A 27,735-nucleotide genomic window follows, 5' to 3' on the forward strand; every position below is an offset into this window, starting at 1 on the left:
GCTCCGGTTTGCTCCCATAGTCCAAATACGTGCAGGTTAGGTGGATCGGCCATGATAAATTGCCCTTAGTAACCAAAAAAGGTTAGAAGTGGTTATTGTGTTCCGGTGATAGGGTGGAATTGAGGGCTTAAGTGGATCGGTGCAGACTCGATGGGCCGAATGGCCTCGTTCTGGACTATATGTTCCAAGTTCTATATGCTTGTTCACTGCTGTGAGATATTCCACTCTGGTCAGTGATCCACGCGCGGGTGATTTTATTCTCAGTCCCAGCAACGCCTCCTTCAGATTGATCACTGAGATCTAGTCTAACATTCTACATGCGTCCACTAAAAATCTCAACTTAATTCATCAGAGAGCCCGTGATTTACAAACAACGGGTTAGTGTGAGTTGGATTCAAACCAGAGACATGTTTAAAGGTATTTGACTGAAGAGACTTACAACGTTGATCAGGTGTCTGTATAAAAGTGAACAAGAAATCATCATTAAACATTTTCAGTCACAGTTTCTAATCAGAGAGTCTCTCACACACAGATTTACACAACGTCAGAGTCACGTACCAGGTACACCAACAACAGCAAGAATCGGGTAGAATATTTTCTCAGCCATCTCAATTGGAAGAACCATGCTAACAGCGAAGTGATCAATCCCTTCTTGCTTCTAGCAGTCTCTCTGTCTTAAAATCTGAGGTTATATATTCCCAAAGCCACAAATTCATACCCTGTGGAATCACCTCAGGGATATTCAGATTGCACCGTCGTTTAACTGATTTTTGTTAAAGATATGAACAAACATCTTGCGACATTGAGTTCAGGTTTTTGGCTGAGTAACCTATTTCCAAACAATGCACTGTGTCGATCACATTGATCTGCGAACAATAACAGAGAGGATGCTCCCAGTGAAACACCATCTGTTTCATCTTCAGGTTTCATATTGTATCATAAATACCGTTATTCGACTGTGACTATGCTTTGATTGAGTTAAAATTATTAGTGTGTGTCTCTGGGTTGCTCCACTGCGCTCTGGGCTGTAGCTGCCTCTTTAATTGTGACCATTCAGTGCTTCAGTTCCAATTGTCAGTGTGTTTCTCTGGGTGGTTCCACAGCACTCTGGGGTGTAGCTGTCTCTGTGACTGTGACCATTCAGTGATTCAGTTCCAATTGTCAGTGTGTTTCTCTGGGTGGTTCCACTGCGTTCTGGGGTGTAGCTGTCTCTGTAACTGTGACCATTCAGTGATTCAGTTCCAATTGTCAGTGTGTCTCTCCGGGTGGTTCCTCTGCACTCTGGGGTGTAGCTGTCACTGTAACTGTGACCATTCAGTGATCCAGATCCAATTCTCAGTGTGTTTCTCTGGGTGTTTCCACTGCACTCTGGGGTGTAGCTGCCTCTTTATCTGTGACCATTCAGTGATTCAGTTCCAATTGTCAGTGTACTTCTCTGGGTGGTACCACTGCACTCTGGGATGTTTTTTAAAAAGTGACCATCCCGTGTTCAGTCCTGACTGTATAAAGCCTCTTCAAGAGCCGGAGTGTCAGAAGTCTTTGAGAGTCTGGGTTTGAGAGCCGGAGTGCGAGATGTCTGAGAGTGTTTGGGTATGAGAGCCGGAGGGCGAGATGTCTGTGAGAGTCTGGGTATGAGAGCCGGAGTGCGAGATGTCTGTCGAAGACAGATAGTTAAAGCATGTGTGAGATAAACTGTGAGACATTTTGGGATAGTAATGGTGTGAAATCGTCTGTGCCAGCCAGAGTGTCAGAGTGTATGTGAGAATCTGAGTGTCAGAGTGTGTGTGATAGTGTGAGTGAGAGTGTGAGTGATGGTATATGAAGGGAGCTTGTTTGAGAGTCGGAGTGTGAGAATGTGTGCGAGTGATGGAGTGCCAGAGTGTGGTGATATGTGGAGCATGTGTGAGTTCGAAGGTAAAAAAGTAAAACCTCTTTACTTTTTTCTACGGATGCAGTGAGGCTTAAATCATTAGAGGAAACCACTATCAGAAATGTATCATTGACTTTGAAAGCAGGTGACATCATGAGGACCAGACAGGCTCACGTGTCATAGTTTTTTTTAAAAATTTATAGTACCCAATTCATTTTTTCCAATTAAGGGGCAATTTAGCGTTGCCAATCCACCTGCCCTGCACATCTTTTGGGTTGTGGGGGCGAAACCCACACAGACACGGGGAGGATGTGCAAACTCCACACTCACAGCGACCCAGAGCTGGGATTGAACCTGGGACCTCGGCGCCGTGAGGCTGCAGGGCAAACCCACTGCGCCACTGCGCTGCCCTCACCTGTCATATTAAAGACAAATGAAAATGGTGAGTCACGATTGTCGGTTGGCAGGGTTGCCAAGGTCAGTTGATGTGTGTCGCGAAGCATGGGCAGTTGGTAAATATGGGATCAGGGTAAAAAAGGTTGCGCGCAAATTTCGGGCATACCATTATGCAAAAATTCGTGATATGCTGGAGGATTGGGAGCACGTTAGCCGTCAGAAAAAAGGTAATAAAAGTGGAATCAAAAAAGCTAAGATGAACTACGAAAGGAAACTAGCAGAAAACATTAACTCTGATACCAAGTGCTTCTGTAATTATGTACAGTGGAAGTGAATAGCTAACTGTTGACCCTTAGTGAAGTATACAGTGAGTAAATAATAACAGAGATGGTGGAGGCGCTGAACCACTATTTTGCGTCTATCTTCACGGTAGAGAATAATATTTTTTCCTAGTGCTGTGGTTAATGCAGAGGAACTTAATAAAATAACAATCACTTGGGAGAAGGTTTTGAATAAAATAATGCAAATAACGGCAGATAGATCTCCGGGACCTGATGGCCAGCACTCTGGGCTATTAAAGAAGGTGGCAGCAGAGATCCTGAATGCATTGGTTATAGTCTTTCACAATTCCCTGGATTCTTGTTAGGCCCCGGTGGATTGCAAGCACGCTAATGTGACTCCCTAATCCGAAAATGAGAGATACAAAAATGAGGGAACTATAGTCCGGTTAGCATGACCGCTGGGGTGGGGAAGTTGCTGGAGTCAATCATTATGGAGGAGACGACTGAACATTTGCAAAGACAAAGCTCAATCCATCATTGCCGGCAAGGTTTTATGAAGGCTACGTCCTGCTTCAGAATCTTGTTTGAGTTCTTTGAGGACGAACCCCGCCATATAGACAATGAGGAACCTGTGGCTGTGTAATGTCTGGTCTTCCAGAAGGCGTTTGACAAGGTGTCACATAAAAAAGATTAATCCGACGGTGAGATCGCAGGGGATTGGGGGCATATTACTAGATTGGATTGAGGATTAACTGACTGGCAGAAAGCAGAGGGGCAGATTCAATGGCTTCTTCTCTGACTGCCGAACTGGAACTAGTGAAGTGCTGCCCAGGTCAGTCCTCGGACTTCAACTGCTTACAATCAATATCAATGATCTGCAAGCAGGGACGGAGTGTAACATAGCAAAAGTTGTGGTGATATTTAAATAGGTGAGAAACCAGGCAGTGAGATGAAATGCAGGTTCTAAAAAAATATATACATAGGCTTGGAGATAGGGGCAAAGTTTGGCAGGTGGAATTTAATGTGGAGAAGTGTTATCCATTTTGACCGAAACAACGTAGTCAGGAAAATTATTAGTGACATAGAAAGCAAATTCAGGCAGCACGGTGGTGCAGTGGTTTGCACTGCTGTCTCACGGCGCCGAGGCCCAAGGTTCGATCCAGGCTCTGGGTCACTCTCTGTGAGGAGTTTTCACATTCTCCCATTGTTTGCATTGGTTCCGCCCCACAACCCGACGACTGTGCAGAGTAGGTGGATTGGTCACATTAAATTGCCCCTTAATTGGAATATATGAATTGGGAACTCTAAATTTGTTTTAAAAAATGGAAAGCAGATTGAAAATGTGCCTGGGCAGATGGACCTGGTGTCTTTGTTCATGAATCATGCAGAATGCCTGCATGCAGGTACAACATGTATTAAGAAAGACAAATGGAATGCTCTTAGTTATTGCAGCAGGACTGGAGTGTAACTGTAGAGAAGTATTGTTCCAATTGTGTAGCGTGTTGGTGAGACCACATCAGGAGTATTGTGTCCCGTTTTGGTCTCATTATTTGAGGTTGACGTGGTGGAGGTGGAGGCAGTTCAGAGGAGGTTCACCAGGTTGACTACCGGATGAAAGTGTTGACGCATTTTGAAAGATGAGAGGTGATATGATCCTGGTATATAAAACAATAAAAGGGGTTGTTAATGTGTAAGTTCCCCTTGTGGTGCAATCTAGAACAAGATGTCACAGCTATAATTTGAGAGGCTTGAAGGGGGTGTCCTGCGATGAGACCACTTAAAACTGAATAGCTAGGATGCCACTAGAGTAATTTTACATAAGTTAGTTTATGAAGGATTGAGATTAATTAGACAATGGGTACTGTATAATCATTATCAACCATTAAACCTGTATTTTAGGACATAGCAGTAATAATCATGTAAACGCTAGCTACAAGCAGTTGCCACAACGCCTAAAGGGATTTTGGCTATCTAACTTGCCCATGTTTTTGAGAAAGAGGAGATTTGTGAACAGCAGATTACATACTGGAGGTGAACAAGTTTTATCAGTGACCACCAATATCCTCTGGAAAAATCTACGAAGTGAAAAGGAAGACACTTCTGATATCCCGTCCCTCTGAAACAATCCCTGGAGTAAAGAGGATGCCAGTTCTGCCATCCTGTCCCGAATGAACAATGAGGGAGACTGTCCCTCATGAGCAGACTGAGTGGATGGCGAAAACAACTTAAGATTGACATAAAGCGTTTGGTAGACAACAGGTGACAGGATGAGGCTCATTCATAGGTTGATCATAATTATATTTGATCAAGTTTGAACATGACAGCTTCACGGACTGGATCGAGTCCAACTGGGGTGGGATATTGATTTTTGGAAATTGTATAATTGATGCGTCTTTAATCAGTGTTTAGTGGATCGATCTTGGCATTATCCAGGTGCATCTCCGTGTACACGAAACCAAGCTGAGATAATAAATAGCCGTCTTATTAAAGGTTGTTGTGTGCCTGCTCTGTTTATTAATCTGAGGTCTAATAATGAGGGAGGAACCCCACGTTAAGGCTGGGTCAACTCAGTCCTTAGAAACTATCCTACAATTTTGCGCGCAGCGAGCATTATCGTCCACGATACGCCTCCTTCACGGGTGAGTGCATTTTAATTTGCCACCCAGTAGATAGATCAATAATCTATCAGACGGCCGAGTCCATAGGTTGTGCGACCCGAACAAGGGGTGAAAGTTGTGAGTAGGTAGCGGCAGACACAAGTAACACTGAGAACTCGTAAATGTTGGGTGGGCAAGACGGACCTTTGTGAGACGCCGATGAGCAGTGCAGGATAAACCGGAGCACGTTAAAAAGAATGGAAAGGTTTGGACTCCGCGACGATTCGATGGAGGCCAAAACATGATATTCCCAGAGAGGCTCAGAGGAAGTTACAAGTCAGACAAAACTGACGTCATTATTCTGAGTCTGTATGTACAACACGATTTAAAACCCAACTACTTAGGGCAGCTTTGGAGAAAAGTGAATTGATTAGATTTCTTGAAACTTGGCGAAGTAGCAGAATTTGAATTGCTTTAGACGAAAAAAAAGACAGAGGAACATAAATTGGAGCACGAAAGTTAACTTTTTCTGCATGCAATTGATTGTTTTTTAACTGCCCCGAAACACGTGTTTGAATTACTTGAGACAAGATTAAATTATGGATTGATGGAAATTCTATAACACCAGTGAACAATCACAATTTGAGTGAATAAATGTTTGGTAGATCATAATGTGATTGAGTGAAGTGCCTTTTACATTTTAATCTTCTAAATGATAGGTGATGCTCTGAAATCAGGTGTTGAGGATTGACTTAAATGAAAAGGAAAATAAAAATGAATAAAATATTTAGTTTAAGTCTGAAAATGAAAAAGGGTAGTTCATTATTTTAGCCAAAAGAGTGTCAGCTTGCTGTGGAGCAAGAGTAGGCGAATGATTATCTGTGAACTTTACGAGCAAAAGTATCGTGTTTCGTTTATTTTGGGGAGATTCGTAGAGTAATGTTATTATTAAGGTTTATAATTCTGGGGAATTAACCTTGAGGCTTTTTTAAATTGCAGATGGCAGAAGCGTCGAGAACAAATCGCAGAGAAATTTATGTCATTCATGTTCGTTATTTCCGTTTCAAAGCACCTCTTCTTCGAAGTTGCGATTTTTGAAGTTTAATCATTTAAGTGATTTAAGTCCAAATAGTTGACAAAAACCTGCAGTCAGGTTTTCTGGCCAGAGGCATGATTCCAGGATAGTTTTGAACACCATGTGGGAATTTTAATCCGGATGCAAATTCACAAATGTAAGAATGAGCCTACTTGAATTTAATAGGATTGATTGGAGTTGGGCAGCTTCAGGGTTTGGATTGAGTCCAACTGGGGTGAACTATTGATTTTTCGAAATTGTACAATTGACGTGGTTTTATAATGTTTAGTTGATCGATCTTGGCATTATCCAGGTCTATCTCCGTGTACACGAAACCAAGCTTGAGATATTAAATAACCGTCTTATCCAGATCGTTGATGTGTCTGTTGTTCTCTGTACTGAGTTGAGCCACAGGGAAGAACCCAACGTTGAAGTTGACTCATTGCACAGGTCTTGGAACCACTGTACACTAACATCAACTTGATTGCCAGCGGCAGCGTATCTCCTCCACCATACCCCCGCGTGTGCCATGATATGCTGCACGGTCCCCATGCTCAGGCAGAGGCTTCAGCGACGTCGCCGGTCCGGCAGGTCCTAGAATTATAGCCGCTGCTGTACCCACGAGACGTCATTTGACGCCTTATTCACATCTTCTCATCCTGGGCCTGTTGGCTGACCGGCTGGCTGCAATCTGTTCCTCGAGGGCAGGCTACGCTGTTGCATGGCTCTCCCTGACCAACTCCAGTTCGTACAGCCTCACTGCCTCTCCCAGGACTGCGAAGATTTAGATGAAGGCCACCACACCTGGTTAAATTACAAACTCCAATGCCTGTTGGGGGTGAAGGGCAGACATATTGGCATGGTGCGTTCACCCATGTTGAGCCAGTTCACCGAGACGAACAGTAGCCACCGCCTGCGGGGGAGTTTGTTGGGTGGGGGTTGAGGGATGGGGATGGGGTGGAGATCGTGTGCCCAGGTGATGAATGTGACCACCCATACGGCGGGATGCACTCTGCACAGCAGGGGCCACTGTGTGCAGTTAGTGCTGTGCATAATAAGATGAAAATTCAGACCATGCCAATGTCGGTCCGTGCCTTACGCGCCAGTACCTTGGGCGTTACCCCGGCCCGACGGACTATCCGCTTATCACCCCCCTTGCCTCCCCCACCCCGCCGAAATCATTCCCTCCCCAACCAGCCCAGACAGCGGTCGCGCCTCTGCATGTCCGACATGGACTCACTCCATCATCGCAACGACGCCTCTTTTCCGATCTTAAAAACCGAAAGTGAATCCCGCCATCGGTAATTCCGCTGTGGAGGCGGAGCATCGCAGAGGCTCCGGAGAATACTGGTTCAGGCCCTCGAACAATATGCAAGTGGCGTTAACTGAACGTGCAGGTTGGAATTAATTAGAATGCTCCACCACAACGATGGCGCCACGACCGATTCGCCACCCTATCGCGTTTCCAGTGTCGGCCGATGGAGAATCCTGCCCTTTGTTTCAGTTGGGCGTCTTTCAGTCCAACTTTCTGTATTATAGTCTTTTGGTGGGAGGGTTTTTGCTTCCATTCGGCATTGCTTTTCACTGCTGATTCATCCAGGCCACAACGCCGATTCTGCAGGTTCAGAACACAGCTTCTCGGCAGTATTGTTAGTCAGAGAGAACGCGAGAGAAAGATCGAGCGAGGCACAGATACTCATCTCAATGTCCAGGGTTAGACAGGAACGATGTGCCTTTATTTCCCATGCTAGTGCAATGGTTAATTGCACCCAAATAGTTCATGAGTTCAGAGTTCAGTTTAACGGAAACTTGACCCTGATGATCCGGCAGTGAAAACCAATGCCGAATGAAAGCATCAAACCTCCGCCAAAAAGCCTATGATTACAGAACGGTGTACAGGAACATTTCCATCTGAACACGTACAATATAAATGGAGAGGGACAACAGAGTGCTTCGTAGCAGAGGGACCATCGTGCCCTTGTACACGAATCACACATGAAACTGTTCTGCTGGGGCAGCAGGTAATCTGGAAGGCAAATGGAATGTTGGTCTTTATCTCGGAAGGGCTGGTGTATGAAAGTGGGAAAGTGCTGCTGCAACTGTACAAGGCATCGGTGAGACAGGACCTGAAGTATTCTGTAGAGGTTTTGTCCCTTATTTGAGGAAAGATGTAGTTATATTGGAGGCAGTTCAGAGGAGGTAGACAAGATTGATTCCAGAGCTGAGGGGTTTGTTATATAAAATGAGTTTAAGTATGCAACGCCAATGCATTCTAGAGTGTAGAAGATTGAAGGCATGTCTGGTTCAGGTATATGAGCTGATAAAATATATTGACACAGGAGACTTTTGCAGATGCTTTTTCTTGTTCAGCTATCTCGATCGACTGGCCATAATTTAATAATCAGTTTTATTGTCACAAGTAGGCTTACATTACCATTGCAATTAAGTTGCTGTGAAAACCCCTAGTCGCCACATGCCAGCCTTTGTTCGGGTACACTGAGGGAGAATTCAGAATGTCAACATTACCAAACAGCCTGTCTTTCGGGACTTGTGGGAGGCAACCGGAGCACCCGGAGTAAACACGCACATACACATGCAGACTCCGCACAGGCGGTAAGTCAAGCAGGGAATCGAACCAGGGAACCTGGTCCTTTGAAGCAACAGTGCTAACCACTGTGCCGCCGTGCCGCCAACAAGATGATGTACAGCAGGTTTAAAACTGAGATGAGCAGAAATGACTTCCATCGATCGGGCTTAAATCTGTACAAAACTCTCTCCAGAGAGCAGTGGATCCAGGAGGTTGATCGGTCCTAGGGGAAGATAGTCAAAATGTTGAGGAGTAAGCGGTTGAAGGGTTCTGGAGAAGTGGCAGGAAAGGGGAGTGCAGGTCAAGGTGAGATCAGCCATGATCGTATTGAATGTCCGAGCGGACTCGAGGAGCTGCCTCATCCTCCTCTTAGTTCTTATGGTTCCCTGCGGGATATTATTCGACTCTAAGATGGTAACATTCATCCACAATTTCTCTGCCCACACACGTCTTGTGGCGTTATAGTTGTTCATCTGTCTCCTGCTCGAGAATTTAATTTAATTTATGCGCTTATATGACTGTCACACCTCTCACGACATCTGCAACCTGCGGGATGGGAGCCTGCTGTGGCTACGAATAATTCTGTAACTGTTTACGAAGCTGATCTATGTCATGTATCGTTTGAACTGTTCGTTCTTGAACATGGACTGTCCGGGCCTGCACTATATTAATTGGGCAGCGGCGTATAAAGCAGACATTTGAACATATGATAGGACATCGCAAGTTGCTGCAACAAAAAGGACCCGTCGCTGGTGGGGATGCAATATTTCCTTTGACCCTAGTACCCTGCTCTGGCAAAATGCCCTGAATCGGAGGCGACGTCCAAGGCGCACCAGTCGGTGCGATTGAATCTCCACTCGTCTAATTCCCCTTATCCCAACAGATGGGAGCATACGGTAATGCTACTCTGCTGTTTGCACGATGGAGGGAGATCTCATTGAGTGTATTATTCCACTGTATCGCATCAGCCCAGCCAGATAATAGAGGAGGGCGGCATTGCCTCGCAGGACCACTATGTTTGTTGAGCTGATTGTGCGGCTATGACCCTGTCGTGATGGGGGTTCCGAGAGCCAACCTTAAGCTGGTGACGTCACTGACCTCACAGTGGCGCATTGCTGGTACCCCGCAGTAAGACTCTTCAAGGCACAATCGTCTAATGTCTCCTTCAGGTCAACCAGCTTGGACAAATGCGGGCTGTTTCTCGATTCCATACCCCACATCGCCGCACCTTGGATCCGATTGGCGTTGTGTCTTATTTGCTCAATATATGTTATCCACTGTGTGGCACAGTTAATCCTCTCTGAGCTTTCTCGTGTCTTCACGTTTCCTATTTATGAGGTGATTAATTCTATTGGCGTGTGCCCCCAATTCCGATATCGTATCTAACTGTATTTCTATAGTTTCACCTCCCAGGTCGGCTTACCCCCGTTTGGTTTCTCTCGGTTCTTTCAAGGAGTTCCTTCATCACCACGGTCAGTTGTTCTCCTTTCTACTTAACTCTTGTAGTTCCAACGAGTTTGCTAAGGAGGTCCCTGCATTAAATCCGGTGACAACACAGTTAATTATTTCCCTCTGCATCTGATGGAATACATGTCCTGAGAATCAGATGGCGCCAAAGGCATCAGCAGCCTGCTGTATCACAACTTTGCTTGACGACTTTAACATATTCCTCGGTTAGCAGCACAATCCAATTATAGATCCCATTTATCATTGGTACAATAGGGGCAGCACGGTGGCGCAGTGGGTTAGCCCGGCTGCCATACGTCGCCGATGTCCCAGGTTCGATCAGGGCTTTGGGTCACTGTCCTTGCGGAGTTTGCACATTCTCACCGTGTGTGGGTGGGTTTCGCCCCCACAACCCAAAAATATGTGCAGGTTCGGTGGATTGACCTCACTAAATTTCCCCTCAGTTGGAAAAAAAACAATTGGGTACTTTAACTTTCAAAAATAAAATTATTGGTGCAACAGTTCCTCCGTTGTAATGAGCAGTATTACGGGGTGCGTTGTTCTTGGAAGGGTAGGTGGGGGGGGGGGGATACATATGTCTGCATAATAACAGCGCTGGTGCCTCCCCTTCATCATAAGATCCGCATACTGCTGAGACCCCTCCATACATAACTATTGTCTCCGGTCCGATGGTGTTGGTGGGCTGCAAAAAAAATCAGAGTACACTCCCATCAGCACTTTTAGCTCCCTTTCTCCCGACAGAGCATCGGCGCATGTCTGTAGAACAGCGATTCTGCGCCTCTTCCCCGAATACACTTTCTCTCTCAGGATGGTGAGTGACCAGGTCCTGGGGTTCCCAGGTAACGGCGGCTCTTGTCCTTCTAGATGGAATTGATCGTGGATTTGGAAGGTCCTGTCTGAGGAACCTCGGTGAGTTATTGCAGTGCCTCTTGTAGACAGTACACACAGCTGCCACTGTACGTCGGTGCTGGAGGTTTTGAATATTTGTAGAAGAGGAGCAAACAAGCGGGCTGCTTAGTCCTGGATGGTGTCGAGTCTATTGACCTGCACTCATTCAGGCAAGTGGAGAATATTCCATTCCATTTCTGACTTGTCCCTTGTAAATGGTGGATATGTTTTTGGGGCCCCAGAGATGAGTTATTCGCCAGAGGATTCCTAGCCTTTGACAGCTATGACTCCAACCAAAGGAGATGATCCTCCCCGTTCCCCATTGACTCCAGTTTAGTTCGGACTTCTGGATGCCATACTTGGTCAAATGCCTTGATGTCAATGGCAATCACTCTCACGTCATCTCTTGCATTCAGCTCTTTTGTCCATGTTTGAAGGAATATTTTAAAGAGATCAGTAGCTGAGGGACCCTGGCGGAACCCAAAGTGAACGTCCGTGAGCATTTACTGCTGAGTAAGTTCCGCTTGATAGCAATGGTGATTACTCCGTCTATCACTTCACTGATGAAAGAGAACAAATTGATAGTGCTGTCATTAGCTGGATTGGATGAGATGTTTCGTGTGTCCAAGTCACAACTGGTGACAATATTCCACATTGCACGGTAGATGCCAGTGCGTTAGCTGTAGCAGAACTACCTGGCTATGGGTGAGGCCAATTCTGGATCATAAACCTTCAATACTATTCCCTGGATATCGTTAGGTCCATAGCCTTTGTAATATCCAGTGCCTTCAGCCGTTTCTTCACATAACGTGGAGTGAATCGTATTGGCAGAAGACTGACACCTGTGAAGCTGCGGCGCTCCAGAGGAGAACGAAATGGATTACCCACTCGGCACTTTTGGCAGAAGATGGTTCGGTAGGCTTCAACCGTGTCTTTTGTACATATGTGCTGGGCTTCTCCATCAATGAGGATGGAGATATTTGTCGAGCGACCTCCTTCAATGAGTTGTTTAATTATCCATCTCCATTCATGGCTTCGTGTAGCAGGACTACAGAGCTTAGATCTGATGCTTTCATTGTGCAATCGCTTAGCTCTGTCTATTACTTCCTGCTTATGCTGTTTGTCATGCAAGTAGTCCGAGTTGTATTCATGCTACCTCCAGCCATGCGCTGAAGGAACTTTTATCTTTCCACCTGTCTGTGGCCACAAGGATACTCGTGCTACTCGGCAAACGCGGTCTACGTCATACGCTTCAGGAAAGGTGAGATAAGGTACATTAGCAAGACCATACGGACGCGTCAGAAGCAGATGAATGGACACCGCGCAATGATCGGCAGGTTCCTTCAAGTCGGGAAACATCTCAGCAGTCATGAACATTCAGCCTCTGATTTTCGCGTAACCATTTTCCAAGGAGGCCTTCAAGAGAAACCACAACGGAAAATTCTTGAGCAGGAGCTGGTAGCCAGGTCTGCACGCATGAGCTCGGCCTCAACCCGGATCGTGTGATAAGGACATCGAACATAGAATAGTACAGCACAGTGTGGGCCCTTCGGCCCCCGATGTCGTATCGAACATTTATCCTAATCTAAGTTCAACCTAACCGACACCCCTTCAATTTACTGCTGTCTATGTGCCTGTCTGAGGATCGCTTAAAAGTACCTGATGATTCTGACTCCACCATCTCCGCTGGCAGCGCAATCCACGTACCCACCACTCTCTGTGTAAAGAAGCGACATCTGACATCTCCGCTGTACATTCCTCCAATCACCTTAAAATTATGTCACCTTCTGACAGCCATTTCCGTGCTGGGGAAGTGTATCTGGCTATCCACTCTATCCATGCCTCTCATCACGTTGTACACGTATATCAAGTCACCTCGCTGCGTTCTTTGCTCCAGTGTGAAAAGCCCTCGCTCCCTCAACCTTTCTTCATAAGACCAGTCCAGGCAGCATCCTGGTAAATCTCCTCTGCACCCTCTCCAAAGCATCCACATCCTTCCGATCATGACGCGACCAGAACTGGACAAAATATTCCATGTCTGGTCCAACTTGGGTTTTATAAAGCTGCAGCAAAACCTCGCAGCTCATAAACTCAATCCCCCTTTAATGAAAGCCAACAAACAATACGCCCTCTTATTAACCATATCAACCTGGGTGGGAACTTTGAGGGATCTATGTACGTGGATCCCAAGATACCAAGATCTCCATGTTCTAAAACACTTCCAGGAATCCTGCCTTTAACTCTGTATTCAGCATTCAAATTCGATCTTGCAAAATAAATCACTTCACGTGTATTTAGGTTGAATCCATCTCCCACTTCGCAGCCCAGCTCTGCATCCTGTCAATATCCTGTTGTAACGTGCAACAGCCATCAACACTATGTACAACTCCCTTACTAAACCATCCTTCCACTTCCTCATCCAAGCCATTTATAAAAACCACAAAGATCAGAGGTCCCAGAACAGATCCCTGCAGGACACCACTGATCACGGACCTCTAGGCGGAATACTTTCCATCCACCACAACTCGCGGTCTTCTTTCGGCCAGACAATTCTGTATCCAGACAGACAGATTTCCCTGTATCCCATGCCCACTAACTTTCAGAACCATGGGGAACCGTATCAAATGCCTGACTGAAATCCATATACACCACATCCACTGCCCGCCCTTCACCAATATGTCTCGTCGCATCCTCAAAGAATTCAATGAGGCATATGAGACATGACCTGCCCCTCACAAAGCCATGCTGACTACCTTTAATCAAACTACGTGTTTGTAAATAATCTTTAATCCTATCTCTCAGAATCCTTCCCAATATTTTGCTCACCCCAGACTTAAGACTGATGGGTCAGTAATTCCCAGGAATTTCCGTATTCCCTTTCTTGAACAGTTGATCAGCATTCGCCTCCCTCCAATCATCCGATACCACGCCAGTGGAGAGCGAGGACGCAAAGACCATCGCCAACGGCGCAGCAATCTCTTCCCTCGCTTCCCGTAGTCACCTTTGATATCTCGTCAGGCCCAGGGTACTTATCTATCGTGATGTTTTTCAAAATTTCAACCACATCCTTCTTCTTAATATCAACCTGTTCTAGTCTATTCACCAGTTTCACGCTGTCCTCATGAGCAACAATGTCACTCTCTAGAGTGAATACTGAAGCAAAATATTCATTTAGAGCCTCCCCCAGCCCTCAAGCTCGAGGTACAAGTTCCCTCCAATATCCCTGATCGGCCCTACTCTCACTCTGATCAGCCTCTTACTTTTTACATAAGTGCAGAATGCCTTGGGGTTTTCCCTAACCCTTCCCGCCAGAGTTCTTTCATGCCCCCTTCTAGCTCTCCTAATTCAATTTTTTGAGTTCCCTCCTGGCTACGTTGTAACTCTCCAGACCGTGCCAGATCCTTGTATCCTCAAACTTACGGAAGCTTTCTTCCTGCTCTTGACTAGAAGTTCCAATTCTCTTGTCGTCCAAGGCTCATTCACCTTACCATTGCTTCCACGTCTCAGAGGGACAAAACTATCCAACACTCGCTGCAAGGGCTCCTGAAAGAACCCCCCATATTACTGTTGTGAATTTCCGAAAGAACAACTGTTCACACTTTATGCTCCTCATCTCCTGTCTAATAGAGATATAATTTTCCTTCCCCCAATTAAATACCTTTCCATACAGTCTGTTCCTATCCCTCTCCACGACTATGATAAAGATCAAGGAGTTGTGGTCAATATCACGAAATGCTCTCCCACCGAGACATCTGATCTGGTTCGTTGCCGAGCACCAAATCCAATATAGCCTCCACCCTTGTCGACCTATCTACTTATTGAGTCAGGAATCCTTCTGTACACACATGGCAAAATCTGCTCAATCCAAACCATTTGCATTATGGAGGATCCAGTCAATATTAGGGAAGTTGAAGACACCCATGACAACAATTATGTTACTTCTGCACCTTCCAAGTTCTGTTGCCCTATCTGTTCCTCCATCTCTTTGCTGCTATTGCGGGGGAGGGGGGGCGGGATCTGTAGAAAACTCCCAATAAAGTGACTGCTCCTTTCTTGTTTCTGACTTCCACCCATACTGATTGAACAGACAACTCCTCCTCGGCTACCTCCGTTTCTGCAGCTATGATCTACTCCCTAATTAACAGTGCTACTCCCCCTCATCCTTTACCTCCGTCCATATTCTTCTTAAAACATCTAAACCCCGGAACATCTAACAACCAGCCCTACCTCTGTGAAATCCATGTCTCCGTAATGGCCACAACATAATAGTTCCAAGTACTGATCCATGTTGTAACTTTATCTCCCTTATTCCTGACGGTCATTGCATTGAAACAGGCACATGTTAACCAATTCCACTGAGTGCAACTTTGCCCGATAAACTGTCTATCCTTCCTCACAGACTCGCTTCATATCATTTCTGCCTGAAAGGACTTTCAGGAACCTGCTGCCAGTCAGAACGATATTCTCTATCCCGCAGGGATCCTGAATGAATGACTGTGCAAAGAAGACCATTACTATATGGCAATAGAGACTTTGGTCAACCCGTGTGCTAATGCCAATACTCATCTTTTGATCTTTTTTCTTTACCACTTCACACCCTCGGTGTTTGCATGTTTTGTGTGTTTGGGTAGAGTGTGGGACAGTTAACGTTTGTAGCAGTTTTGATTATAACTATTTATTTGCTGCATGTTTCATTTTAACTCTTGTTATAAATAAAGATTAATTTTGTTTAAACTTAAAAGCTGGTGACTGTAATTATTGGCCAGGCAAGGGTTAACGATTCGAGAATTGTTATCAGTTATTGGTTAATTCACTTTTTTTGTGTTTGTGGGTCGAGTGGGCGAAATTGACCGCACATTTTCCTAGGGTGTCGTAACAATCTATCGATAACATTTCAAAGACATTATGTTGTTTACAGGGCAGTCTCCTTTAGAAAAAGGTTACTATCGTCAAAATTCCCCTTTCCCGAGGAACCATACCCATCTCCAAGATGGAATTGAACGGGTTTGGCCAGTAACCCCTCAATATACATCACTCACTCACCCAACGATCCTCATCCATTCAAACCTGAGCGGTTAAATGTTCTATTTGACTTTTACATTCAACGTATTTGATTGGAACGGGTTCTCAGCTGTTTGTTAAGTGGTTGCAATTCAAGTCAGCCTCCATGGATCTTAATTGTGTAATTGAAGATTTTCAGTCTTGCATTACTATGGCATTCACGTCAATGTGTTATCATTTCTATTCAGCTGAGGCATCACCTCCTGCATTTGTATCGTTCAACAGCTTCACGGTAAGCAGATGGAGAAATCGGGATCTAAGATAAACGAAATCAATGGATCACAATCTGACAACAATGGATTGGAATGTTTCAAGAATGGACAGGGATTTATCGTATTGGGTGGATCAAATTAATTCTGCTATTTTTACTAGATATTCTCCATGGAAATATTATCTCGAGTATGCTCTATATCGCTACATATTATTCAACACATTTACTATTCTATCCTCGCTATTATTGGAGTCCCAGGTAAGTTGATTGCTTAACTGTAAATCAAATTCATCATGTTGAATTGTAGTGTTCTTCTTATATTTCAGACTTGGACGAAATAACCGGTTATGTCAAATCAAATTTTGTTGATGGCACAAAGATATGCCGGGAATTTTTTTATTTATTATAAATTTAGAGTACCCAATTATTTTTTTTTTCCACTTACGGGGCACCTTAGCGTGACTAATCCACCTAAGCTGCACATATTTTGGGATCAGGGGGTGAAACCCACGCATATATATGGAGAACGTGCAAACTCCACAAGGACAGTGACCTACTGCCGGGATTCGAACCCGGGTCCTAAGCGTCGCAGTCCCAGTGCTAACCAGTGCGCCAAATGCCGCCCTCAAATGCAGCGAATTAAGCTTCAATTGAAATTAGAGTTTGGAAGAGATACCAGCAGTTCAGAGGCGCTGTGAAACATCAGCCTTTACATCACCCTTCCTCAATATAATTTACAACAAGTCGCATTTATGCTGATAGATTTAAATTGCTGCACAAACACATTTATTCATGTGATAACTCAGTCGATGCTCAGAAATCAGATCAAGTTCGCTGTGAAATATCCGGTTAGATCAATTATAAAATTAGTAATAAATGAAATTCACTGATAGCCCCCCTCAGCCAATCAGGAGCTCCAACAGCGGAGTGACAGCCCATTAACCAATCGGGTGCTCCTGCAGCTGTCTGTCAACGGCCTCGATCAGTGTAGGAGCTCCAGTTGCAGGCTGAATGCCGCCTATCATCGAGCTCCGACTGTTGCCGCAGCCAATCAATTGTGGCTATCTAATGCACGCCCTATGGAACGATTGTGGTCCAGTCGTCGGTTGGATTTTGGTGACGCAGCTGAAGAGAAAGATAGAGATTCCCTGAAGTCTGATGGAGTTATCACCTCTCTAAGACATAACCCCGCACTTGATTCACTTTTAGATGAATCTAATTCTGTGTGAAAATCCATCATTTATATATTCAATGCTAAATTCATTTTAAATGGGAACGTTCATTCTCAATCTTTTCTCAAATAGGAACCTCCTTCTCAGCTGTTCCAGACAACTCCTTATCGGATGCCTCCATCAAATATTCTCTCAAACATTTCTTCGCCAAGGAAAAGACGCATAATATATCCAATCTCCCCAAATAACAACTTGCACAGCACTGGGAACATAATGACGAAATTTTCTGCACTCCGTAAAATATCTTCAAATATTTCCTCAACTGTGACGCCGGAATTGAACGCCTTGACTCTTAGAAGTCCATCGTCTTTATTCTTGTATTCTATTCCCTTATCAATAAAGCTGATTTCATTATATTGGATAACACATTCAATCGAAATGTCCCATTATCCAGCAAAGTTCCTTCTCCTCTTGCTGGTTTTATTGATGTACTCTTTAGTTTATACTGTTTCTACACGTTTGCTCGGCAGTTATGACGGACCCGGTGAAGAGGGCCCCTAAAGAGCTAATAACTGCAGTTGGCCTAGACTACCAGTGAAATTGTAGGGCCGAGGTCAAAGAGGAAATAAGGAAATTAAACAGAGGGCATGAAAAACGTTTCGAAAGGGAAGTTAAAGAAAATTGTAAATTGTTAGTTCAGGAAAGAGGGGACCTATCAGAGATAAAGCGATGTCCTTGTGTGTCGAGGCAAAGGCCAGCGTAGGGTTGTAAATGAATACTTTGTCTCCGTGTTTCGGAAGGAAATAGAGATTCAGTGGTCCGGGCTGTACATTTTGAAATACTGGATAGGCTAATGAAGCAAAATCTTCACCACAATTCTTCGAATTCCCCCCAGACCAAAAAGGGTCAATAAGATATTCCAAATGGTGAACAGGGATTCTCAGTCCATGACTCCTATGCAGAATTAGGTGGGTGCTATTCGGGTCAATCTAGTTTTTCAAGTTATCCTCCGGTATAACCCATATCTTCATAGGCGATTCTGTTTACTTACCACTCAGTAGCTTCACTCACGGGTCCGGCAGTAGAGTAGAGCAAAGTAAACTTTCTAATAACCACTCTTTCAGGTTATCAATTGAAGTTACTTTTATTTTAAATTAAAAGATAAAATCAATGTTTTTACAGAAAAGTAAAACGATTTTTTCTTTTTAGCCACCTGGTCAGTTGTTAGACCTTCAGGTCTGCCGTGTCACTCTTTCTTCTTTAACTTTCAGTCTTCTTCAGATGGATTCGCGGTGATGCTCGGTTCTTGAATGTGCTTCCCAGGCACCGAGGGCAGCTGTGAGAGCTGGCTTGCTGGCTGCTAATTTATTAGGGTTTCTATAGGCCTTTGCGCAGCCTCAGTTTCTATATGACCTTTATTGAAATGGAACTGTCCCTTGCCGACTGGAGCTAATGCAAGCCCCCAGTCTTTGAACTATCTTGTTCTGCTTGACAAGGAATACTTTTTTTTGGCAGGTAATAAATTTGTTTATTGCTTCGTCAGCAACTTTTCTGGTATCCGTCTCGAGTGATGTTTCTTCAGTCTCAATACTGGATTAGAACTCCTGTTCATCGAAGCAGTTCGCCTCTGCACTTTAACGGGTCAGCTGGTGTCAGCGGCAGGTCGCCCCCTGTAACTCTAAACTTATCTTCCATCACCTATGATCCTCTGACTTGATTACTTGCTAAAAGGTTTTTAACTTCAAAAATGTGTAAAATATAGCATAAGCGCTACACCTCATGTGTTTCTTTAGCTGGGAAGGAATATTCTCAAATTTAAGGGGCTGGTTTAGCACACTGTGCTAATTCGCTGCCTTTTAAAGCAGACCAAGGCAGGCCAGCAGCACGGTTCAATTCCCGTACCAGCCTCTCCGAACAGGCGCTGGAATGTGGCGGCTAGGGGCTTTTCACAGTAACTTCATTGAAGCCTACTTGTGACAATAAGCGATAGTGGGCAGCACGGTAGCATTGTGGATAGCCAATTGCTTCACAGCTCCAGGGTCCCAGTTTCGATTCCGGCTTGGGTCACTGTCTGTGCGGATTCTGCACATCCTCCCCGTGTGTGCGTAGTTTTCCTCCGGGTGCTCCGGTTTCCTCCCACAGTCGAAAGATGTGCAGGTGAGGTGGATTGGCCATGATAAATTCCCCTTAGTGTCCAAAATTGCCCGGGGTTGCTGGGTTATGGGGATAGGGTGGAGGTGTTGACCTTGGGTAGGGTGCTCTTTCCAAGGGCAGGTGCAGACTCGATGGGCCGGATGGTCTCCTTCTGCACTGTAAATTCTATGATAAATAAAAATAACTGGCGTCCTTTGTCACCCAATTCAAACCTAAGATCCTGGCAATTATTTTTAAATGCGTAATAAAATAAATCACTTCTGAGAAAATGCGGAACCTGTTGCCCTTCGTGTAACTAAAATCTAAATCACTGGAAAAGTGATTTAGCATGAATTGGCAACAGCTGTTTACTCAACGCCTGGAAGGCTATTTGCTTTTCAAAATCACCTCTTGCTGCTGCTGTTGTGAACCCTTTGTGGGTCTTATCCCTTACTTTTTAAAATCTCAAGTTTTTCTAGACTTCCATGGTTCAAATAACATATTGTCCCATTTAAATTTACACCCCCTCTTCGCATTTGAAGCATGACACCATTCTTTTAATTCTTACCCCCTAATCATTTTATACCATCGTATCTATCCAATATCTGTGTTATCAATATTCAATTTTCCTGTTTTCAAATCGTGTGTCAGCACCATCGTGTGAATTCATCCATCGCTTATACCAATGTTGACAGACAGGTCATTCCTTAATTGTAATCACCGTGAACTATAGTGGCAGCTGTCCAGAAAGGTGACACAGTAGGTATTTTCCGTGTGTTCCACTATCTCCGAAGCCTTTAACCTCCTTGCGTCCGCAGCTCCGTGGAAGCTTCCTCGTGCCCCTTAGGATTACTAGCCACTCAATCCATCAGTAACCAAACAGGTGTTTTATCTGTCACTGGCAGTCGAGTATCCCATTCCTATTGCATCCAAATTGCCTTATTTTCTTCATTGGTATCGTAAACGACTATATCATGTATCAACCACTTACTCCCCTGCCTCAGCAACTTAAAAGATGTCTTTGACCCCGCTTCCAACCTGATTTTCTCTCATGGGTGACTAACATGTCCGTGAACCAAGTACGTCCCGAACCATTTGATCTACATGCTATTGCAACTGACTGCTATGTCTCTTTAAGATCCCTTTCCTCATTTATCATGCCCGGAAACCCATGAAGCTTTAATTTTCCCTTTTAACAGTCACCACATAGCCAACCAAGAGTAGTTGACAAGACGTTCCTATTACAAGACCTGAAATGTTTACTATATCCAGCTGGTGGGGGTCCAACCCAATTAAGCCCACTTTCTTCACATCGAATCATCACTCTATCGTCTTCCATATAAACATCGAGTCCTCCTTGTTGTGAAGTAAAAAGTCACAAAAAGTAATCTTTATCTTAACACTTTGCTCAGCAACTAATCACACAAAAGGTTTGTGTGTTACAGTTTTTCATATTCTGTTAACAATCACCGCAACTTCAATAACAAAAGCTAAAATATAATATCGACACATCCTTCCATGGTCTGACTAGAGTACTTTATGAGCCAGCACTTATGACCATTAATCCAAATGTATAAAGCACACATGGTATGAACAACATCAATATTCCCCGTGATAGGATATGTGCTGGTACTTTGGCAATTTACCCACTAAACTTTCTTTACTATACCTCAAGGTAACGCTTGCTTAATCCCTTTGCATTAAAACAGTCCCATATTATAGAAAAACTCTCACCCCGTGCGGTTGTTGAATGAATAGAATCCGTTCAAACTCTAGGACAGCTTGAGCTCCGCCACCATAAAACACGCAGAGATTCCCCGCTAGTTTTCACTGTGTTATGTGAAGTGTTGACCTCGACTCAGGTTTCAAATACTTCTAAAACGTTCTAGCTGTTGCGCACAGTTATAAACGTATCCATGGAATTTATAGATCTCACTGGTGCACTATAATAATTCATGATTTGACAGACTCCAGTTGTATCCTGGTTCCAATTGTTCGATTTCTCCCCTATCTGCCGCCTGTTGTAATTTAGTGCTGTAAGTCTCCCTCGAACTGAAATAAACTATCAAAGTCCAGCAGTTGTTCCTTATCAGTTGGCATCTGTTATCTTAAGCCATGCCAAATTATTTTTCAGACAGACAAAGCATTACTTAACAAGATACACGACATTTATTAAAAATAACTATCATAATGCCTCAAGGCAACTCCTTTTTATACATTTCTTGTAAATTTCCCGTCGCAACATCAAGCTCAGACAAACAAAAATGTCTTAATACTATAGCCTCTTAAACTGTGGGGATTTCTTGTCAGTCACTGCTGTCCGTCGAGACCCTTAATAAATCCATCACGTAGTATACGTCCCGTGGAGGGCTCGGATCATACGTCAGCTGTTGTCGAGGACACATGTCCAGTCAGAGATGTGTGACCGAAGGTTTCACTGCTCAGTAATAATTTGATATTTTTGATTATTCCTTACCCGCAAAGGTTTTCGCCAGTCTCTGTCATTTAACTCTCTCAAATATGTTGCCAATTGTATCGTTTTTCGTTCTTTCCGTTGAGCAAGATTATTGCAACATTTGCAACAGAAGTTTTGACATAATTTTAAAAATCCCAATTTCCACAGCAATGCTGCGCCTATTACTCCTCCTGCAATTGGTACAAATAAGTACCAATAGTTTCGAATCCAAGTTAACATAGTCCAAACCATTTTAATGGACTTGCTATAATTTTAGTTGCTGTTTTAACTGTTTCTTTAATTGTTTCTGCCCACGTCGATCAAATCGTTTCCCAAATTACTCCTCCTTTTGGTTTTGTTTTGTAACGCATTTCCTATCTTAACTTGCCCTTTCTCGCGGTCCCATTCAGTATCATTAGTTTTCCCCGAATACTGTCTAAAAATCTTTAATCTGTCTGATATGTTTAGTAGGTATTCCAGGCTGCTTGTTAGCGCTCCCCACAATTTACTGAACATGTTGTTAGTGCCGCTTTTGCTTGGTTCTACCATACTGCCGTTAAGCCCAATCTCCTAGATGTTCTGAACATTAATGATTTCTTCCGTTATGTTTGGTTGATTCTCCCGTTGCCCCCATTTTCTTCGCTAACTGCTTCACCCTTTGTGAATACTCAATTCTACTCTTCATATCTTTCTTCGGGCCTGCTGGTTTCATTACTGCTGCTGCAATTTTATGTGGCACTATACCTCCCTGTCCTTCCTCTGGGCCTGGGTTGAATGACTGAATTGCTTTCTCACTTCTGGTGCACGACGTCTTTAACGGGACACTGTAGTTTTTTTTCTCTTTTACCTGGATCCCTATATTCTGAAAAACGTATTTGTCGTTGTACCGAGTCTCTCTGCTGATTGTGTGCAAATTGTTGTACAAAATTGTCCACTGGCCCCATATATTCATTGGATATTGCAATTGGGACTGCGCTATCAAGTTGAGCGAAACTTACCTCGTTTAGGTAAGCTAAAGGTTCAGCTATTCTGGGTCTTGGGAGATTGTGTACTCTTTCCTGCGGTCTTAATGCTGCTATTATTCGGCCTTTTGTTTCTGTCATGTTTCTTACGCTACCCATGGCTTTCCCGGAAGTGTCATACCCTTTGCTTATTAGCCAAATTTTAGCTTTGTGGGTACTGTTCGGTAATGCCAGTAGTTCTGCAGAGTCAATTTGTTGACTCCCCCCTAATATTTTTCCTATGGTATGTCCTCTAGATATAACGTCTCTGTTCCATCATTCCTGACCTCTGCAGAGTACCTTTATTTCTGTTGACTGATACATATAATACGGCAACTCATTATTTATTTGTTGTTATGTGGGAGGCTGTTGCCGCTGCCGTTAATTGCCATCATCTACTATGTCCAATTGTTTAGAATTTTTTCTAATCCCTGCCCGTTTTCTTGGTTTTACTATTTCATCATTCTCTGAAGAGGATGATTCTTCCTGTCTCAATGAACGGAGCGCAATAAACCCAGCCATGCTTTGTTCCTCATCACTTTCATGTGGGTCAGAATAACCTATAAAAGCTCCCTGTATATGTGTTGTAGATTGCCAAGGCCAATTCTCTTCCCCAAACTGACATAACTCTGGGTATTGAGACTGCTATCCCTCCGTGAAGTTTTCACCGCGTTTCTGATTCCCTGGGTCATCTGGGGCACTGGGAAGTGCTTTCTCTGTCTCTAATAGGGCTGCTGGCCCTTGGTTCAATTGGAAATTACGTCGCTGCCTTGGCTCTGCTGTGGCTGAAAGGACTTGTGGCCATTGTTGTCGCCAAATCCTTGTTTCCTCACCTGTCCTAACCGGATGGGGTATTGCACATGCCTTTACTATCGCTCTCTATGATTCCTTTGTGCCATTTTTGAGTATTCCGCCTCCCAACACTGTCATCTCAACATCTCTTCCTTCACTATGTCTCAGGATTCCTTCCAGATTTGCTTGATTTATTACCGGCTCGTCTATCGTGTTATACTGTTGTCCAGAATTGTCTAATGATACCACATGGATAATCATTGTCCCGTGGCTAAGAACCGCGGCTCTCGCTTCCCCTTCCTTCAATTCTCTACTCTCGGCTACCTCATCATCAATTTTTTGCTGTAGCTCCGGGTTGTATTTATGAGCTAATATCCCTGATATTCCTGCTCCTAATTTCCCATTTCTGTGACAAGGATTTACCTGCACATCCCCTTGGGCATTTATAAAATCTCCTTCCACTAAGTGTACTTGCTTTCCTCCCACTTGCAATATTTTTATACTTTTCGTCTGCTCCCAGTCACTTTCGCCGTCACTTAACGTTCTTGGTTGAAACACTACTGTTTCTACTGTACCATTTGATTCTTGGACTAATTCTGCGTCATCCTCCATTGCTGAAGTTTCATTTTTCTGAGCTGTTTACTGCATTGCTTTGCCACTTTGGACTTAATTTTGTGTTCACTAGGAATCCGGGTTATCTCTTCCATGCTTTCCTCATCGAGGATTTTAACCAGAGCGCAGCACGCTTTGCCGACTTGGGTCGCTGGCTGCGTCTGTCTGTGTCCAGACAAGATTAATGCTTCAGCTTTAATTACTAATGTAAATTCACACAGAGCTTTAAGAATACCGAATCCGTCTCTCAGATGCAGGGCTTTAGGTATTCTAACAAAAATTGAGACGCCTCCGTTCTGATAAATCTCTCTTATCCAGGAGTTATTTACCTCTTTCAATCTTTTCCACTCTCGTTCCATGGTATCATTTCTCTCGGAACTATTCCAGTGCAAGAGGATGACTGTAGTTGCCATTTTTTGGATTTCAACCTTTCTGTTCCTGGTTATCCCTTTTAGGTGCACTCTGCATTTAAGGATAAGTACACATTCTGGGCCCTATCCAGGGGGACCAAGGCACTATCTTCCTTTTTTAGTTAAGGTTCGATTGATATTCGTCTCTAAAGGTTTCTAGGGGTCCCTATTTCCCTAGGATTTACACACAAATCTGCCTAACTCTAAGGAAGATTTATTTTTGGCCTCCTTCTACCAGTGATGGACGCAAGATTGTTAGTGCTTTCACTAAGATGTCTTGAAGACTTTTTCTCAGGGTCATTATCTTCCAGTCTACTGGCTTTCGCGCCCAATCTGAGTTCTTTGTCCACCCGATCCACAGATGCCCTTCGAAATGTCAATCAGATATGACATTCCAAACTAAACTCGGCAGGTAAAGTTTGACTCACACATAGTCGAGAAACTTCTAAGATTCTAGCCTTTGTGCCGGTTACAAACTTCGAATATTGTAACCTTTGTTTGGGAAGTAGAACATTCTGTTCTATTCCCTGTATCAGTTAGAAACTTCTAATATTATAACCTCCACTTCGCTTAACTAGAAACTTCTAATATTGTAGCCTCGCTTAACTAGAAACTTCTAATATTCTAGCCTACACGTTGGGCGCCATGAAGTAAAAATCTCGCCACTATTCTTACACTTGCCCCTATACCAGTACAGGGTCAAGATATTCTAAATGGTGAACTGGGATTCTCATTCCCTGACTCCTATGCAGACTTAAGTAGGTGCTATTCGGGTCAAACTAGTGTTGCAAGTTATCCTCCGATATAACCTATATCTTCATAGAAGGCTCTGTCTACTTACAAGTTAGTAGCTTCGATCCTGGGTCCCGCGTTGCTAAGTAAGTAAAGTAAATTTTGTAATAAGAAGTGTTTCAGGTTATCGATCTTTAAGTTATTTTATTATTTTTTCTTGAAAAAGATAAAATCACAGTTTTTAGAGAAAAGTAAAAAAATATCGTGTTGCTGGATACTCCTGGTCGGTTGATTAGACATTCAGGTATACCTTGGCAGTCTCGCTTCTTTATCTTTTGGTTTTCTTCTGGTTGATTTGCTGTTCTGCTCGGCTTTCGTTCTCAGAACTTCCCATGTGCCGAGTTCACTCTGCTCACTGAAAGTGCGCTTGCTGAAAGCGATTCAGTGTTTATATTGCCCTTCTGGCAGCCCAAGTGATTACATGACATGATTGAAAGTAACTTTCTTGCTCTGACAAGTGATTGATTTTTATATTTGGCCCTACTTGTGTCAATACAACCATCAGTTACCGGACCCTAATTGCAGTTAGTCTTTGAACTATCGGATCTTGCTGAATGGTAATACATTCGGTTGACAGGTAATACATTTCGTTCATGCCTCATCAGCCAATGTTCTGATATCAAACCCCAGTCTTATCTGCGCAGCCCCAATGTTTGACGTTAACTTCTGTTCAGTGAAGCAGTTCCCTATGAATCTCTGCATTCAAATGGCGTCAGTATTAGAACAAAGAACAAAGAAGCGAACAGCACAGCGACAGGCTCTTCGGTCATCCAAGCCTGTGCCGATCATGCTATACTATATAGTGTAAAACAAAATATAAACTTATTATATTTGTAACTAAAAAACCTTCGTTACCTTTGCAACTACTACTACATATGTTACTAAAACTCAATCCGCTATAGTTTCTTTGTCTGGAAAGGAGTTGTCTCAAGCTGGTGTTTAAGCTGACGCAGCCTTTTTGTATTTTAACCTGCTTGTCTAGCTGTTAAACTTTGGTGGGACTTTTCCCTTACATTTGAAATCTCAGGTTTTGCCAGATTTCCATGGTTTAAATGACATATTTTCCCACATTTGTGTATAGCACACAGAGAGATCTGGGCATGCAGTTCCACAATTCCTTAATGTTGGCAGCACAGCTGGATATGGTGGTTAAGAAAGCTTCCCTCATCGGACGGGATATCGAGTATAAAAGCTCGCAAATAATGTTACAGTTATACAGAACGTGGGTTCGGCCACTTTTAAAATACTGTTTACAATTCTGGTCACCACGCTAGCAGAAGGAGGTGGATGCTTTGGAAAGAGTACAGAAAAGATGTACCAGAATGTTGCCTCGTATGGAGGGTATTAACTTCGAGGAGAGATTGTATAAACTGGGACTGTTCTCCGTCGAGAGTCGGAGATTGAGGGGCGAACTGATAGAAGTTCATAAAATTATGAAGGGTATAGAAAGGGTGAAGAGTTGGAGGTTTTTTCCCAGAACGGACATTACAGGGTGGCACAATTCAAGGTGAGAGAATATAGGTTTAGGGTAGATATGCGGGGAGTTATTTACACAGAGGGAGGTCGTGGCTTGGAATGCACTGCTAAGTGAGATGGACGAGGCAGACATTAAAGGCCTATCTGGATAGACACATAAACAGACGGGGTATAGAAGACTATAGAAGTTTTGTCTAGATAGGACACGTAAACGGTAACGTTTGGAGGGGCGAAGAGCCTGTTCCTGTGCAGTATTGTTCTTTGTTCTTTGTTCTCTGAAGATGCGAGACGCAGGCTTAGGTTCGGAGGCGCAGGCTTGGGAGGGGGGACTGCAGGCAAAGAATGGGTTTGGCGGGGAGTCGCTGGCTTCAGATAAGATTTGTCTGGGTGTGGCGTGTCGCAGGCTTAGCAAGGGCTTGGAGGTGAATGAAGGATTTGCAGGCTTAGGGAGCCAGGGGA

The sequence above is a fragment of the Scyliorhinus torazame genome, chromosome 20, assembly GCF_047496885.1.
Source record: "Scyliorhinus torazame isolate Kashiwa2021f chromosome 20, sScyTor2.1, whole genome shotgun sequence".
NCBI classification, from domain to species: Eukaryota; Metazoa; Chordata; class Chondrichthyes; order Carcharhiniformes; family Scyliorhinidae; genus Scyliorhinus; species Scyliorhinus torazame.